This window comes from Aythya ferina, assembly GCF_964211825.1.
Source record: "Aythya ferina genome assembly, chromosome: Z".
Taxonomy (NCBI): domain Eukaryota; kingdom Metazoa; phylum Chordata; class Aves; order Anseriformes; family Anatidae; genus Aythya; species Aythya ferina.
The window spans coordinates 43,478,963-43,497,688 of record NC_140299.1 but is presented as its reverse complement, the minus strand read 5'-3'; positions in this window follow the sequence as shown (position 1 = coordinate 43,497,688).

The window sequence follows — 18,726 nt, the reverse complement described above, 5'->3', positions numbered from 1 at the left end:
ACCAGTCCATGACCGTGCCTTTGCACAGATGGTCCTCCAGGGTTATCATCTCCCAGCAAGCCATCTCAAGCAGTGGGAAGGGTACCCACAGGAAGGCAACGGCCTGATTAGGGGCACTGGTAAAACACCAAGGCCATAGGCTCATCCAGACTATATAGCTGCTGCAGTAGCTGCAGAAACCAGCCCTATGGGTTGCGCCAGTCCATGGGCTCCCAGAGGTGCACCTCCTTATCCCTTATTGACAGGATTGCCCCACTCAGGCCCTGCTGTGGCTTTTTGTGGGAGGCGAGCTCCCAGTCAAGCACAATAGTGTACAATATGTAACTGAGACCACCACACCAAAAAGGAAAGGCCCCAAACCTCTGAACCCAAAGAACAACTACTTTGCAAATGAGAGACACAATGTTTCTGCATAGATTCTGCAGTGGAGAGGAACAAAAACTTACTGCTGTCTCAATCTTTTGTGTTAGGCAAGAAATGACAGAACAAAAAACTATGTGAAATTATCCTCTGGACCATCTGGATGAGTACCCACAACCACTACTAGCAAATGAGTATCTTCGTGGTTAAAGATAAGAAATGCCTCCCTGGGATGGTGCCAGAATATTCACATCTGCCTACAGCTATGGACAGGACAGGGACCTGGTGCCTTATGGGGACAGACCATCATCACTCTTCTCAGGGGCAGCACAGCCCCACTGAGCTCAGCACCATCGATCCATGCATCTTACAGTCTGGAAAGTGCTGCGGAGATCTTGAAGAACACAACATTTCAATCCATGAGATCATTTAAGCTATTTTTTCATTCCCTCGCTAACAACTGTCTCAGCCATCAAGGCAGTTTGGAGGTTAATTATAAGTGTAAGAAAGCACTTTAATTGGATGCAAAGGTCCAAACACTCAAGGGATAAAACACACTATTCATTCCAGGAACATTTTAGCAACTGTTGACTGGTAAAGAGTAAACAGATTTCAAAAAGTGTCAGCATGCCATACCACTGCATGCCATTCCAAGATGAACATTGTTCCTAAATATATTTCCTGTGAGTGGAGGAGGAAAACAAATCTAATTTTAAAGAAATAAAATCAAACCAGATGTGCACAAGTGAATGTTTTCTGTTTTGTTGTTGTTGTTGTTTGTTTGTTTGTTCGTTCATTTCCAGTAAAGATTTTTCTTTACTTTAGAAGTACCATGTTAATAAGTGTGATTTGAGAGCTGGCATGGCATTTGTTACCTCCCTGTTTAGCAACCCTTCTGTCCTTTGTCACTGCCCCATTTGCCAGTTTCTCAGAACATATAACTGAGTGTAGGAATGCAGCAAATACTTAAAACTGATGAAGGCCTTTTACACTTATCAAAACCACTTGTGCTTTCATGATTGTGCAAGGTGTGATGCTGAGCTTTGGCATATTATGAAAAATAGCCGACAGTACACATAACTCAATAGACTATTGCCAAGAAACATATGCTAAAAGTACTTTACATTGAAGGCCCTCTGTCTGCTCAGCTTACTGCTGGTAGACACTTCTGCAGTGTTTTTACCTGGAATTAAAACTCCTGATTGACAGATTTCATGTGTTCTAATGGTCAATGCCATTACACATGCTGCTCGATCACATGCAGTACAGAAATATGAATGACATATTCATGCATATTCATTCAGCTCTTCAGAAAGTATTATTGCTGCTCCCAGATTGGAAAACAAAGACTTCTTTTAAACAGGAAAAAAATTTTAGGTGAGTGTGAATTTTGTGTAAATTCCATTTTTCCCACAGGTGTTAACAAGCATGTCAGCTCTTGCAGGTTGTCCTCTTTCCTTGCTACTCACCTCCTTCAGACAGGCTTTGAGAGTAGGGTACTGTGATGCTGAGAGTGCTTTTCCCAGGGGAGATTTTAGTTGAATTTCAGACAGCCAGAGACTGGTCAAATTGGACCACATGACAGAAGGAGGGAATTTCCAGATGGTAGCACAGAAGCAGGAATAGCCCTGCTTTAAAAAAAAAAAAAAAAAAAAAAAAGCAGAGTAATTCCACCATTGCTGAGTACTCCTTAAGAGCTATGTAATACTTGTTTGTGATGTGTTCTTCCTTTCTGCAGGACAGGTCACACAATCTCAGTGCAGACATGTGAGCACGCACGCACACACACGTCTGTTACTCTGTGCATCCACCCTTAGCAGTCACCCATACAAATGATCGCTTGTACTGAAAAGACATGTGTGAGTTGTAATTTTGTACACACACATGGCAATTACGTGCAAATTACAGAAATGCACATTTATGAAATTTTGACTCTCCGTACTTCAGTTAGAGATCAGGCTGTGACCCTGAAATACGGAAATTCTGATTTAGGCCATTCTTGTCTCTAGTAACAACAGGTAAGGAAGAAATGTTTCTGATGGTGTTATGTTGACATTCTGATTAGTGTTATACTAGGAAGAAAGATCAGGAATTTTTTGGCATGGCAGCACTGCAATAGGTAGAGACGGGAATGCCAGAGGGCAGTTAGCACAAGTCCATACTTCTTTAAAGTAAGAAGAGCAGCCCCTAATAAAACATATGGCAACAATAAAGGTGCTGATACCATAGTCATTAGACAAAAGGTCAAGGATCCATCAGCAGCTGCCACTGCAGAAAGCTGCAGGGCTGGTAGCTGTGGGTACAGCAACCCTGGAGAGCCCTGTAAATAGCACAGAGCATCTGGTAAGAAGCAGGCTTTGCAGCTTCTAATCCCACCTCTCATGATGGATAACATAACCTTGCTATTGATTAATGCTTGCCAGGGCTTGGCTCATGTCAGGTGGCAATGGATCAATAGCTTTCTAGCTTTTAATGTGGCAGCTAAACTCCTCCTCGGGATTTGCACATAGAGCCACTAGAAACAAGTTCCTGTTCCTGTGCTCTTGTATTATTCCTTTTGACGGGTATGTTACCAAGTCCTGACCTCCATTGTGTCTTTAATTACAGATGGCAGGATACAATTCCTTGCTGTTAGACAGGCAGCATACTGTAGCTATTTAATGATCACTTTGCCCTGCCCAGGCTTTTCACTCTAGCACACAAGAGGTACCTACACTGAGCCAGAAGCTCATTTCTCCCTTCCCACCCCTTTCACTCTCCTCTCACTCCCACCAGATTGCACAATTTAAGATGAGGAAGCAAGCTGTTATCCCTCCACGAACAAACAAATAAAACTTAATTCAAGCCTGCAGCTATTGATGGTGGGAGGCACTGGACACTGGCAACTTTCTTCACCTGTCTAGCAAATGAGTGTAAGAGCAAGCAGAGAAACAACAATAACTTCCTTAAAAGGAAAACTATACAAACCGACAACAAAGAGTTAAGCAAATTTGCATTACTGTACTTATGTGCAAGCCTAGTGTGACTGCAGGCCGCCCCCGAGCTGTGCTTGGGTGGTCCTCTACAAATTCGTATGCAGCAATCTATTAGTGGTATCTAGCAGTGATTTATGCAGCTGTCAAGCTGCCTTCATCAGTACAAGTGAATTGTGGGCACCATCAACTAATGCGGACTCCTTCGTAGTGTCTAAAGTAAACGAGGGCCAAATTAAAAGAAAAACAGCCCAAGGTACCACCCACTCATCTTCTCAGTTCTTTAATGACAAGTTCCCTCTACAGAAAAAACATACAGCTGCTCATATGAGACCACACTTACAGAGCCCCCACTGTCTAATCACAGACAGCCTGTGAAAGTCAGCTTTCAGGGCCTTGGTTGAAGCAAGGAGAACAGGAAAAGTTGGCAGAGTTCCACCAAAAACTAAAACAGTATTGATGGCAAATAAAATTGACACAGGACCAAATCAGTTAGTTTTCATAATAAATACTGATGCATTATTTTGTCAGGGAATAATATGAAACATCTGATGATGATATAATACACCCTTGTAGTGAGCGCCTGTGTCTTTGTTTTCAATAGGAACCAGTGCTAAAACGTGTCTTGGTCCTGCCACAGATGCTAGTCCGAGACAGAGGCTGATCCAACCCAACAAACAGGGTTTTGCCACTTTGGGTGAGCAACGCACTGGTGCTTTCCAAACCATTCGGGGCAGAACAGCGTCCCTGAGTCAAGCATGAGCAAAATGACTAGCTCATGTGAAAATGGAGTCAGAAATACTTCTTGCCCCAAATTCTGTCAATGAACAAATGGATCACAAAAGCAGGCATAGGCACACATGCATTCTCACACTTTTTGGACACGATGCTTACCTTTGCCTCCAAACTGAGAAAAGAGATCAGTACCTCAACCACCCTGAGGCATAATTAATCTTCACTGATGTTGAAGTAAACAAAAATAATTTTTTCTGCATAATGTAACAGCCTTTCTTCACTATTATTGATAAACTTTTAAGAGCTTTACTTTCTCTTGAGCAAGCAGAATATAAGTAGCTTATGATAATATGGTCTGCCTATGGTTCAGTCTTACAGATTACTCTCTCAGTGTTGCACTTGTTAAGGCAGACTCAAGGAACTACTCATGGAAATTGGCAGGACAAAGGACAGTCCCTAACCAAAATGGCCAAAGCAACCCCGTACTGTACACAATTATCCTGGTCTAGACAATCTGGCCAAAGAGTGATCTGTGCCTGACCAAAGTTCATTGATTCCCAATGATTCCAACTGGGCCTTCAGCAGATTTTAGCACCTCTCAAACCATAGATTCTTAAGACACCACTCACTCAGAACTCAAACATGCACTGGACTGATCTTGTCCTCAGTCTTTTTAACAATTCACTTCAAAGCAGAAAGGAAGTATGTCATATATTGGTGCTTTTGCAACTGCCCTCCCAAGGCAGTTGGCATGACAAGGACCAGCACAGGACACTGAAAAGAGGAAAACAGAGCTTGAACCATAGTCCAGTGCTAGACAGATGATAACAGATGGAGACAGTTGTCTTCACACAATTTTCACCAGCACTTAATCGCCTGTGCTGTCAGAGGCAGAAGGTAGATACAAATTAGGAAATCCTTAATTTTCTTAATTTTTGTGTCCTGATTTTAAGTGTTTTGTGCCTCTCACATTCAGACTACAAGAATTTTTGCTGACAAGTACAAATGACCTTAAAAGGTTTATACTCAGTGCTAATACTCCGTTCTTTGGGACATTCTCTTTATCTCTGGCACTGAACATGGTGTGAACAGCTGCAGGGGCTGTAATGGTGATTGTGGCCAGCTTTCTCTTTTGTGATTCCCCTCTTCTTTTCATTATTGTTCAGTCCTGAATTACTGAGCTTTGTCCTAGGCTGAAAATTGCAAGTATTTCTCTTCTCTCCCTGACGGGTCTCAGACATAACAGCACAAAAGAAATCTCCAAGCCATCCTAATTTTAGAAGGCGCTCATTTGCTGGACAGTTCCCCAGTGACCCAACACAGAGAGCAAAAAGGAGCTGGAAAAGGCACTTTCTGCTGTTTTAAAGCAGGCAAGAAGCACTGAAAGGTCCCTTCTTAGTGCATTTAGTGTGCTGCTGGAGAGGGAGGGGGACGGAGGCATATGCAAACACCAACAGCCAAAGTATCCCAGAGTGCAGCCCACAATCACCATGTCCTCATTACTGAGACTGAGGGCAAAGCAGAGCAATGGAAAAGGGTTTCTTTGCCATTGAACTTAAACATCAAACTATTCCAATAGAAGAAAAGCCAATAGACAGGCCCTTTGTTTTAGCGTTAGTTTTGCTTTACTTATTATCAAATGTATTTATTGTGACTCATGAACTGAAGATAGCACACATTGTCCTGCCACAACGGAGAGGGTCTCAGGGTTGGCCAGATGTGGGTGGCTCCTAAATAAAAATAAAGGAAAAGGTATCTGTGAGCTCGGTCTTGCAGGATGATAAGCACTCTGCCTCCAGCTCTGCAAAGGAATACTTAGGAGCATAACTCCAACCAAGTTGTGCTGCCAGTAGCAGAAACTGTGTCTAGTTAGCGGTGATGGGTTCTTATTAAGGTTAATGTCTCATGTTCCCATCCAGGATTCCAGCAAAGATGAATTCCTCTCTGAGTGTCTTTTACAGACATCTAAATCATCTTGATAGCACAGTCATACAAAGGACTAATCAAAACAGTAAAACATACTTTCCCCATGACAAAAATTTGTTGACTTCATTTTGATACACAGGAGCAATTATAGACTAACCAAATGGCTTTCCAGCACATCATTTTTCCATTTTCCAACCACTACTGAGTTTGTAAAGGCTTAGAAAATCAGACCTCAGAAAGACGAATTTTACTAAAATCAGTCTGGCTTGTGACTGTACTACTGCAGAAGTCAACATAAAAGTGCCAGAGGTGCCACAGAACCCTGCTGTGCCTAAGAGACATGTTCTGGGCAGCACCTTCCCACTGCCAGTGACTCCAGCCATCTATAACGAAGAAGAAGAGTGTCATTAAAACCCATGCAGTTTTACTATCTCTTGGGACATCCACAAAGGTCCTTTAGTGGAAGAGATGAGAGAATGTAGGTTGCATGGTTCACACAGTTCCACATGTATGTGCATCTATTTACACGATTTGGCAAGAGAAACTGGGATGACAAATTGCAAGATATATTGTTCATACCTACCAGATCTGCAATACAGCAGAAATTTAAGGATAGGCCCAGAAACATGACCCACACTATGGAAGATGAAGCCACATATTAACAACATTTTATATTTCTTGGAGAGCTGTTACTTGTCATGATTGTATTTATTCAGGTGTTCATTCTGCCTCATGGAAAGAGAAACAGTTGCCTTATGTAGATGCTACAAGTGCTATAAATTGCAATTTGGTGAGTTTTAAACATATTCTTAAATATCTTGCCAGGTCAGGATCCTGAGAAACATAGATTCAATTTTAAATGACAAGCCAAATCTTTGAGACCAAAGAAAATCATTCAAGTGCTCACATGTGTGTATGTGTGTGTGAGTGAAGCATGGACTGGAAGTTCATGAATATGCCCACACTGTACAACAGAGATCAACACAGAGATCCCTGAAGTACCTTTGATGGCTTGATACACCAGACCCACGAAGAGCATAGTTGTGCCAGCTTAGAGCCATGCCCGCGCTCCTCAACCCTGCTACAAGGTTTGACAGTTTAGCTTGGGTGTCAGACTGTGATAAGGTATTAATACTGCATGCAAGACAGTACAAGGTTCAATCATGTTCAGAAGTTCACAGAACTTCACCATGGCTCTGCACTGGGTCCTGTGATAGGCAGCACTCACACCTGTGTCATATGCAGCAGTACATATCTCCCAACCAGTAACATCCATGTTAGAGCCCAGAAAGAGGAAAGTAATTGCTAGAGACAGAGTGAAACTAGGAGACCACCTGCAATCTCACCTGAACGTTAAACAGTACCAATGATCCAGAGGCAGCTATGATCAGGTTGATGCAGTCACAAAAAGTAAATGGACTTATATAGGAAGATGCACTAGAAGGACCTTAATCAGATTAAGATGTCCAAAAGAAAAGAATTTCCAAGAAATGTGTTAAATAAAAAGATAAAATAAAAATAAAATAAAAAGAAGGAAAAAAAAAAAAAAAGGAGGGAGAAAAAAATAAAAAAAGGAACAGAATTTAGAGCACAGAGGTAAAGTATTACTCTTGGAAAGAAGACTTTGGCGACAAAAGCAGATATAATAGCTGAAAGTCTAAAGCACCATGTTGAAAAGATCAAATTCAGCAAGAGCAAAAGGAAAGGAGGAATGAAGAGGGTTGAATTCAGTATGAAGTATGTTTTCAGGGGACAGAGAAAGACGCCTAATGAGAAAAGTAAGGCCAGAAAAGTTTGTCAAAGTTTCCACACCAAACAATTTGTTCAGCCAGCAGAACTGTAAATCAGAGACTATTTTATTTTTGGCACAGATATAAATGAAAACTTCTAGTCAGGAAAATATTTTTCATTGTGTGCTGTGTAACCTCCCATTAGCAGAGGCATGTTATATCCAGAGCTAAAAACCTGTCTAGAATGTTCTGTAAAACAGTCTAATTTTACCCATAATCTCCTAGCAGCTCTATCAATATCTCATCTTCCCCAGCTTCTCTTGCTTGTGTTTGTTTCCCACAACATCACACTCAAATGGGACAAGAGGTTCTGGAGTCTTTCCAGTAAATGAGGTCCACAAAAATATATTTTGCATGACTTAAAAATGGTTTGCACTGTCCCACTAAAAGCAGGCATGCAGATAGATGATTTAATCTGTTAAAAGGGCAGAAATAAGCTTGGACTTGTGAATTTGCATCTGAATACAGAATAGTTTCTTCTAAGAACTAATTGTACTTCTAAAGGCATATAAAATGAAAAGAGGCTCCCATGAAACAGTTTTATGAGTGGATTCCAGAGCAGCAGCAGGATGAGAATACCAAAAATAGTCAGGGCTCCAAGTACTTTGTTAAATAGCACTTTAGGTCTTCAATATGTTTATTATTTGCACCACACAACACTCTCATGAAATAAACAGGCAACCCTTAATTTAAAACGTTTTTCTTATTGGAGCAGCTACAGTAGCTCTCATCCATGTAAATATATGCACATATATTTCTCCAATAGCACTATGCAATGGAAATGTTGTCACTTTTGACAACACATGAGATTTGGATTCAACTCCATATTTCTTCACATACTCACAACACTGTCATGTGTACTTCGTGACTCCTACTCACAAGAACTTAAAACAGGACTTGGGGTACTCATACCTGACACACTAACCACAAGGTAGATAGAACTACCTCTGCCACTGTCTCCCTTGCAGTCTGTCTCAGGCGTTTTCAGAGAGATTGATACACAGCCCTCAATCTCAGATGTGCCACCTAGCAGGAGCTCAGTCCCCCAGCAACTGTAATAGCAAATATCTTCTTGGATTGCAGACTCTGCTGCTTCCTTGTCCTGTTGCATGGCATGCCAGATTTGGTCTCAACCCATCCTCCTATGCCAAGGGTCTTAGCAAATGGGAAACTTGAGAGGCTGGTCGTTGCAGGAGTGAGGTTTCATTTCTGTTTCAGCTCCTCACTAGTAATACTGGGAACACTGTTCCACCACCACCACCCAAAGTAGACATGGCAGCTTTCTGGGGTTTCCATAATGCCTGTTAAGATCTCTCATGTAGCCCCTGTGGCACAGAAACACTTTACACCAAAGAGATCCCATCAGTAGTTTGAAGGAGTTGCTAGTATCTTGTTGTAGCTTACCCTGAACAGTCAGCTTCACAACAAGGCCTGTCTCTCTTGCTTTAGTTTCTCAGGAGAGGAACTGCGGAACTGCTTCCCCAACACCAGCAGATAAGTAGATACCACAGTGCCTGAAAAGATTCTGTCACATTGACTGATGTAAATGAATAAATAATAGAAACAACAGGAATAAAACTTTTCAGTCAGCAAGTTAACATAGTTTGCTCTTGTTGGAGGCCAGTTTAAGCAGTGAAAGAAAATATCTGCCTGTACAAAAAAGGTTTCTGTTCACCTGAGGTATTTAAAAGGACTTTTGCCTAGGCAAATGGGAAATGTTTGGCCACACCGAAGAAGATTTGTCAGGAGGCTTAGGACATACATGTAGAGCAGAAAATGATTGAGACTCTTCCCTGGGTGAAAATCTTTTTAAATCTGAAACACTTCAGGGGAAGTAATGACTGACCCAAAGAAGCACTGGCTTCCTTCCATTCAAGGAGATTATTTCATCCCTTTCCCTGGTTTCATAATACCTATGATGGTTGTTTTGTCCAAAGTATACCAAAAGCAACCTCCAAACTAGTAGGTGGTGTCACAGAATGACAGAATGGTTGAGGTTGGAAGGGATCGCTGAAGATCATCTAGTCCAACTCCCCTGCCAAGCAGGATCACCTAGAGCATTATGGCATTGCAGTACAAACATGTTTTCTTGCACTTGGGTGTGCTTTTTTCCTGAGTGAATCCTTTCTCTCTCCAGGCAGCAGCTGCATGATCATCCTCAATAGTTGCAGGGACTCATTCAATTGTGTGAAGTAGCAGCTGGCAGGCCTTCCTCAGCCCCTTGTCATGACTGAAGGAAGAAATTGTCTTCAAAATTCAACTTTTTGAACTCTTAGACTTTTTCAACTCTTAGAGAATAGAAGATGACTAATAGGAGATTGTCGCCTAGAAATGACAAGGAGAGTTAAAACAGCCTGGATATGAAAGAAAGAAAGAAAGAAAGAAAGAAAGAAAGAAAGAAAGAAAGAAAGAAAGAAAGAAAGAAAGAAAGAAAGAAAGAAAGAAAGAAAGAAAGAAAGAAAGAAAGAAAGAAAGAAAGAAAGAAAGAAAGAAAGAAAGAAAGAAAGAAAGAAAGAAAGAAACTCCTGGCTGTCTTTTGACTTAACAAAAGGAGGGGAAAGAATCCTATTTGTACTTGTTGGTTGGGTAATGTCTGCATATATTACTGGCAATTTACCCTACTTGTCATTTTTAATCACTTCAATTACTAAAGGCTTGGGATAGGAACGTTCTACTAAATTTCTACAGTGAGTAACTGTAGAATCAGAGAATGACAGCAAAATCTAGCAGAGTTTGAGGGCTGTTTTGAAACAGGAGTCACCTTCCCAGCCATGTCTCCAGCATCATGCTGGGGCAGAGGGATGCTCCTCTGCCCAGGCAGGGTCTTGGAAACAGGGCTGAGTACACATGGGCATCTCATCATTGCCAGCTGGGTCTCACATTTCTCTGGGTGAAAGGTGGAAAGCTTCAGGAAGAGGATGCAAGCTTGACGTATGGTGGGTGCAGACACAAGTTTCACTTCTGTGAGGTGGAAGGGGAGATCACTGAATGCTCATGACCTGCTCTTAAAGACTGATAGTGAATCTTGATGCTCAGTGGAACTTGGAAGGAGGCAGGGACCAAAAATTTGTAGTAAAACTCTTAAGTTCTATTTGAGGCATTTCAGCTTCTGATGTGGATGTCTATTCTGGGGATGGTTTGTAAAAAAAAAAAAAAAAAAAAAAGCAGTGTTTACTGCAAATGGATTAAAAACAAGAGCGAAAATAGAAGTTGGTTTTAGTCCAGATGAGTATTTTACTATCAATTTTAGTTTCATTTTAACTGCCTGAACAAAGTCTGTGTCACTAAGTGTTTCTGGTGTAAAGACAGAATGGATTATGAAAGAGAGGAAGTAGGGTATTGGGAAGCCAGTGTAGATGCAGTTAAAGAAATGGTAACACCAGGTCAGCCTTGATGAGTCATTTATTCTATTTTACTCCTCTCTTCTCCAATCTTTCAGGTGCCAATATCATCTCCAGTTTTTCTTTCCTCAGTCTATGTGACTCATTATTATTTACTATCAAGCAGCCATGGAGCCACCTGGCACACCACTGAAAAAGAACCTCATGTCCATCCCTCATCTGAAAATAATCATTTATCAACAATATTTCCTTGATATTACAGGCATTTTTCCAAATATTTCAGTTATCTGTCTTCATGATGATAATGAATCTGAAAAGGTTGCCGTGGACATAAATGCCTCCCAAACATCATGTGGCAATCAAACACTACAGAATCACACAGGCACGGCATGATTGAGACAAAAACAGGCCTTCTGGAGGCTCACCTAGAGCAGGTTGATCAGGTCTGTATCTGACATGTGTTGAATTTCTACAATGGAGACACCACAACTTCTCTGGGTAATCTGTGCCATAAAATAAAATAAAATAAAATAAAATAAAATAAAATAAAATAAAATAAAATAAAATAAAATAAAATAAAATAAAATAAAATAAAATAAAATAAAATAAAATAAAATAAAATAAAATAAAATAAAATAAAATAAAATAAAATAAAATAAGATTTCCTTCTGCATTTAAATGGAATCTCTTGCTCTTGAATTGTCCTGTCACCATACACACCTAAGAGCCTGGCACCCATGTTCTTTGCACTCTTCCATCATAGACATGGGTAAGATCCCAAACTCCTACTAAGCCTTCTCTTCTTCAGGCTGAACAGTCATAGCTCTCTCAGCCTGTCCTGGTACAAAGGGTTGCAGTCCGTAAATCATCTTCATGGCCCTTTATAGGAGTTGCTCCAGTATGTCCACATCTCTTTTGTACTGGGGAGCTGAGAACAGGGCACAGCTCTCCAGATGTGTCTCACCAGTGCTGAGCAGAAGGGAAGGAATACCTATCTCAGCCTGCTGTCAATGTGTTTCCAAGGAAGCTGTTGGCCTTCTTTGTCATGAGGGTGCATCATTGGCTTGTGCTCGGTTTGGTGTCCCCCCTCAAGGTCCTTCTCTGCAGAGTTGCTTTCCAGTCAGTAGAACCTCAGTGTGTGCCTGGGGTTATTCATCCCCGGGGACAGGATTTTGCATTTCACTTTGCTGAACTTTGTGAGACTCCTCTTGGCCCATTTCTCCAGCCTGCCTGAGACCCTCTGAACAGCAGCACAACTATATTGTTTGCCTCCTCTGGGTTGTGTCTCATCTTTAAACTGTGTGAGGGTGCACTCTGTCCCAGTGTCCAGGTTATTAGTGAAGACATTAATCAGCACTGGTTCAGTATCAGTGCCTGGCATGCAGTGCACTACAAGGGGAAGAACTGAGGCTGGATTTCATGCCACTGAACACTTTGAGCCCACAAGTTCAGACAGGTTTCACCACCTCAGTGTCTTCTTATCTAGCCCATACTTGATCAAGTACCCTAAATAAATGTTATGGGAGACAGCACTCCCATAATTTAGTCTTGCTGAAGACTAAATAAGCAACACCTACTACAAACAGACTACTCCTTTGTCCAATTAGATAGTCACTTAACCATAGTAAGCTGTCTGTTTGGTGGGGAGGTATTTCCCCTTACTAAGTCCAAGTTGACTACTCCCAGTCATCTTCATGCACCTAATATATTTGTAAATCATGTTAGCTATTTACATTAAGATTAATTAATAACTAATTATTTAATAACACTAATAGTCAGATATTGGACTATTGTTCATTCAAAGATAACCAGAAACTTGTTGAATCAACAAATTGTATGAAAGAAATCTAAAATTGTCAGATAAGAAGATGACAAAGACTTTTATTAGATTGCTCAGAGAGTCCAGATACTTGCTGTGATTTATGATTTTTATTACATGGTATGTCAAGTCAATATAATTTCCCAAGTTTAGTTCAGTTTCTGTGGATGATCACAAATTTTATTCTAACCTCCATTCTGTATGCTTCTCATGGGCTGTCTGTCCTGGACATTTTCAACTACTTCCTGACTAGTTGCTCAGCTATATCTAGAAGACTGAAAAGTGTCTCTACAGAAATACTGCCTACAGTGGAGTAAGAAAAGCATTGTGTCTTTAATGATAAGTCTTAAAAACCCTCAGGAAGAAAATATAGCCTACTTCCAAGTCTCCCATCTCTTAAGAAGTAATCGAGGCAGGCTATTCTATAAAAGGAGATGAGCACTGTCCTTCATTTCCCAATTTAACACTTAAACACAACTATTTTAATATAAAACCATCTCTGCTACTGTCTTTTTTCCAGACTCCATTCTGGAAGGATGGGTGTTTTTCTGTAAATGCTTAACAAAAATTCACATGCCTTGGGAAACCTTGGGGACTTTTAAAAGCCTCTGTTTAGTGGGTTTTGCTCTTTGCAGTGAAAGCTGTTTGGCACTGTCATGTTTCAAGTGCCCATGGACATTTATCAATGCATGATGTACATGTTATGTACTGTGGGCACTACAACAATATCAAAGGTAAAGTATTTTTAGGCATGGCAAGATGTCCTGTAGCTTTCAGGAAGCCTCAGGGTCACACCTTTGGAAAGGTCACCTTAGGCTCTAAAATCCATTTTGATATGGTCTGAGATGTGCTGTTTTCTGTTCCTGCTACCAACAGGGAGATGCACTTGGATGTAAATAAGCACTTAAACAGGCTGTTAATACGTTCTGTGCTTCTGAATTTCCTCTATCAAACTTTTTTTCCTACCTAAGAAATTATACCTAAGAAAAACAAAGAAATGCTTGGGTAATGCAGGGTCCAAAGGACTTTTTTAAAAACTACATCCACAACATGCAAAGCCTTTTTTCTAAAATAACAGACAACAGTAACATTCCACTAGAGGTCCTTTCATATGTTTAAAAGGATCTGGCCCTGCTGCTGGATACTGCACTGGTCACATCTTTCGTGCAAGTCATCCTCCCTGCAAGAGAACAAATCTGCTGCTGATTGTTCTCTGACTGTAACTAGGACAAGTGAATGCTCTGTTTCTTATCAGACCGCTGGTATCTGTTCTTCCTTTCAGAGAGCTCGTCCAGCTGGCCTATGGCTCTCATGGCTCAGCCAAGAGGGTGGGGGGAAGGGGATTAGCCCAATAGTTTCAGTACATTACACACATTCATCAGCCCCTTGACTTCTACACTCAAGTTCTTGCCTTTTATGGCAGACTCAGGGAAAATGATATAATGGTATGCCATACAGCATGTGTACATAGGGAGCTGGGGATATAACTCAGGTTTCTTTACAGGTCTTTTTTCTGCAAACTTTTCTAGGGGAATTTTGAATTTGTAGTCTGAAAAGACATTTCACTACAAAGAAAACTGGATCTCTATCAGAAGCTACATGCTTTGTTAGAGCAAAAGGAAGAACCAAAGGTGTGGGTTACTGAATTAAGCCCTTATCCATATGCATGTGCACATGCACAGTCCATAAAATTCTGCTTTTGACATCAGTAGCAAAGTTCTTATTAGTGAGTTTTGTGCTAGAGAATGAATTTGTATAGCTGTTATTGTTTCTTGCAACAACAACAAAAAAGAGTGGTTTTTGAATGAAATGATAGTAGCAAGACACCATTGTCTTCATGTGGAGTGTGCTATTGTGAAAGAAACTTGCTAAATTAAATCCTTAGCACTGTTTCCAGTTTTTAATGTGAGTTTGGGGAGGGATGCAAGATTTCTCTTGATACATTCCAACAAGTGTTGAACTTTCTTTTGTGTTATGGAGCTCTGATCATCTTGCTTTCTCCATAGGACTTCAGTGGAGTGTTTCCAGTTTCTGCTAAATATGGAGCTGGACAGACAGAGTTGCACAAAACAGCAAATTGAGGAAAATCATGCCTAAGTGTGTGGGCATTTGAGATCTCATCAAGATGGATCCAAAGAGGAAGTTGTATGGGCTTGATTCTCACCTCTCTCTTCTTCTATCATCAAGTAATGCTTTTATATAACAGCAGTGGGTAATTTATTTTCTTGCTACCTTCTTTGCATGGACACTAGCATCCAAACTCATTAAACACTACCAATTTCTGATTCTTCTAGAAGATAACTAAGGGAGCACAGCTTTTCCCACTGACTCTCAGTACCACACCTTTAAAATTGTTTTGCAGAAAAAGTAGAGCAAATGCAAGGCTTATTTTTGTTGTGTCCTCATATGACATGTTAATTGGCTTTGATCCCACACTTCAATTTAAATGAATAAAAAAGGAGCATATTTTAAGTGTTAAAAAAAAAAAAAAGAACTGTTACCTGACTGATCAATAAAGGCAAAAGTGCCGAGTAATGTAACATAAGCCTTTTGAGAAGGGGTTAAGAACATAAAATGAGTGAGTTACCAGCAGCTTTTGCCACACCAATCATCCAAATATAGTATGGGCAACTTAGCTTTATGAAACTAATCAACAGGAGTTTGTGGCCGAAATTAGTGGTTCTTTAAAGTCTTTCCCACCATAACCTGCCATAATCCTTCTTCTCCAAACTGCACTATTCATTATGGGCCATATCCTGTGTAAAATGAACTTATGCAAACGTCCATAGAACTACTCATTCTTGAACCTTGCCTTGGATTCTTTGGGTGAGGGGAAGCTGGATTTGCTCAAATCCATACATTTCCACACTTTAGGACCTGCAAATCCATGTAAATGGTTTTTGACAAAAAGCTGGCAAACCTATTCTAGTAAAAATAAGAATGGCTCACTTAGGTTCACAATAAAACCCTACTTTTTCACCCTAGAAAATAAAATTTTCATTGTCTTTTCTGCACCTTGAAAGGTAACTAAAATATAGATTAATTTTAAGCTGGATTGGCTCAGAAGTGTCATCCCTCACTAAAAATGACTGAATTTTTCCACTGATGTATTTTAGCCTGATATGTCTGGATGTCATTGTGTCCAACCTCCATCTCAAAGCAGGTTTGTTGCCAAGACTAGACCAGGTCAGCCCCCTCCTTACTTTGGTGTTACTTTTTGGAAGTCAAATTTTTAAACTATGTTTTCTTAGAGACAGAAATAAGACACACTGAAAAAAAAAAAAAAAAAAAAAAAAAAAGAAAGAAAGAAAAAAAAAAGGAAAAAAGGCAGAAGAGGAATATATGCTTGATTTTAAAAGTTTCTTATTCCCTGTTGTGAAGAGTCTCTGTGTACAGTGATAGGTAGGGAATATGCAAGTCAAAACTGCTCCATGAGGCTGCTAAGGGAACAGACTCCATAAGTGTCCCCTTGCAGAGAAGGAAAATGGAAAAAACAGTTAAGTTTTTTAAAAAAGTTAAGTGTATGTCACAACCTGCAGTTAGTGGGTCAGCAGAAAAGCAACCCTCCTCAAAGATTTATATCCCATGTGAGTAGTTTACTGCTGTTTTGGAAGAAATGGTCTAACCTGGCACAGGACAGCAAGAGTGAACAAGCCATCACTCACTAACCCTAATAGAAACATTAAGAATAACAGAAAACACCCTAGAACCTTTTTTCCTTCAAATGACCACTTTCACCTGATAAAAGAGCAGGTGAAGAGAGTTCTGTTTAGAAATCCAAAACTGCAGTGGGTAATATCTGAAGTATCATGGCTTCCCTGTGAAAATTTACCTTGAAGACAGCTGCCATTGCAGCACAGATTGGTATATGCTGGCCAGACACTGGGATGTGCCACACTGTGGCTGGAGCTGACAGCACCTTGACCTCCAGGATGTATATGTATACCAGAATGGTAAAAACTAAGGCAAGCTTGCAACTGCCATGGAAAAAAAAAAAAAAATATATATATATATATATATATATATAAACATAAACATAAAAGAGAGAGAAAGAGAGGAAACAACAGCCTTTCCAGAGAAGGTAAGAGGTAAGAGAAGGGAAATCAGCAGAGCTGTACTGGATGTCTGTGGGCCCCAGCAGCCCTGTCCTTGAGTCTGCCCCTTCACCCCTTCACTCTTTCAGCAACAGCTCTGCACAGCTTTTGGGTTAGCTCTGCACCTTCAGCTCATCTGCTACCATCTCACCCATCACCCTTCAGCGAGACAGGATGAACTTAAATGAAATCAATCCACTACTTAAATGAAATAATCCACTAATAGACAGAAAGCAGGTCTGCAAGGGGCTGCCAAGGAGAGGTACAGTGTATGGGGTAGAGGACAGGGTAACACCAACAAGAACTTTTGGGTGCACCAAAAGCATGAAAAATTACTGGGATAGGAATAATTCAAAGGTTACTTTATTTTTTTCTTAGTGATAAGTGATTGCTGTAGGCCACCTGTCTATATAATACAGAAAAATTTAGGGATTTGCAGAGATGTGCAGATTTACTATATTTTAACCATAAAATCATAGCTTTGAATCTACAAGCATATAACTTCTATTCCCTCACTCAATATGTTTGTACCTAATGTATACACCCATCAGTATATAGCCTTGCAGAGTACTTTGTCATCTGCTCCCTGAAAGTGCTTAGAGCACTTTATACATGCATTTAGTTTCTAGGGATTAGCACTGGGTTATATTGAGATGTCTTGAATTCAAGGATGTTAGAAATGTTTGGGGGGCTCCTATGAGTTCAGGATGTTAAAGTTCACAGTTCATGCATGAAGCATGTGAATCCCATTTTAGTCTGAGGGGAGCTGCAGGACAAAGGGCTTGTCACACATGCTGAGTCGTTGGAAACACGATCACATGAGGTTAGAATAGTCATCATAACTGATGTTAGGGTCATATCTTGTTTCTGATGAGTTTCAGCTGGTCCTGCTCTGGGTATATGGAGCAGCTGTTTTTTTAAAGTTTTGTAAAATGCTTTAATATCTGCAACATAGATGGAATTTTAGAATAACTTTACCTAGAATATCCATTAAGCTTCACAATTAACCATAGATCCCCTTTAGCTATATTTCTGCCACGTTCATGTGGCCAACAGAAAGAGCCAGACACCTAAAAGGACCATTAGGATCATACAGTCTTACATTTTGTAAGACAGGAAAACCTTGCCCAATATTTTCTGCACTGAGATTATAATTTCTATTTGAGTTTAATGCACATATTTCAGAATAAATACCCATTTATGACTTAAACGCATTAGGTGTGGGAAATGCACCACATCCATACCCAAATTGCTCCAAATCTTAGGTAATTTCCCTTTTTAAAGATTTGTTCCTCATTTTTCATCTGTTTGCCTCATTCCAGCTTTCAACCATTTGATCTCAATATGACTTTTTCTGGTAAATCAGAGTCTGCCACAATCAGAAGTATTTATCCGTGTAAGCATTTGTGGGCTGGACTTAATTCACTTCTAAGTCTCCTCCTAGATAAATAAAATAGACTAAGTTTCTTAAATCTTAATCTGTCAGGTATGTTTTATAGACACTGAGTCATGCTTATAAATGTTTTCCGAACACACTCCAGTTTCTCAATGCCTTTTTGAAGTAAGAACACAAGGTCTACACTCTGGTAATGTTCATATTCATGTCGGAGACAGAGATAATACCCCTTTTTCCTGTTTCGATTGCCTCTTTCTGCAGTCAAAGATGGAACTCACAAATGTATGTGCTAT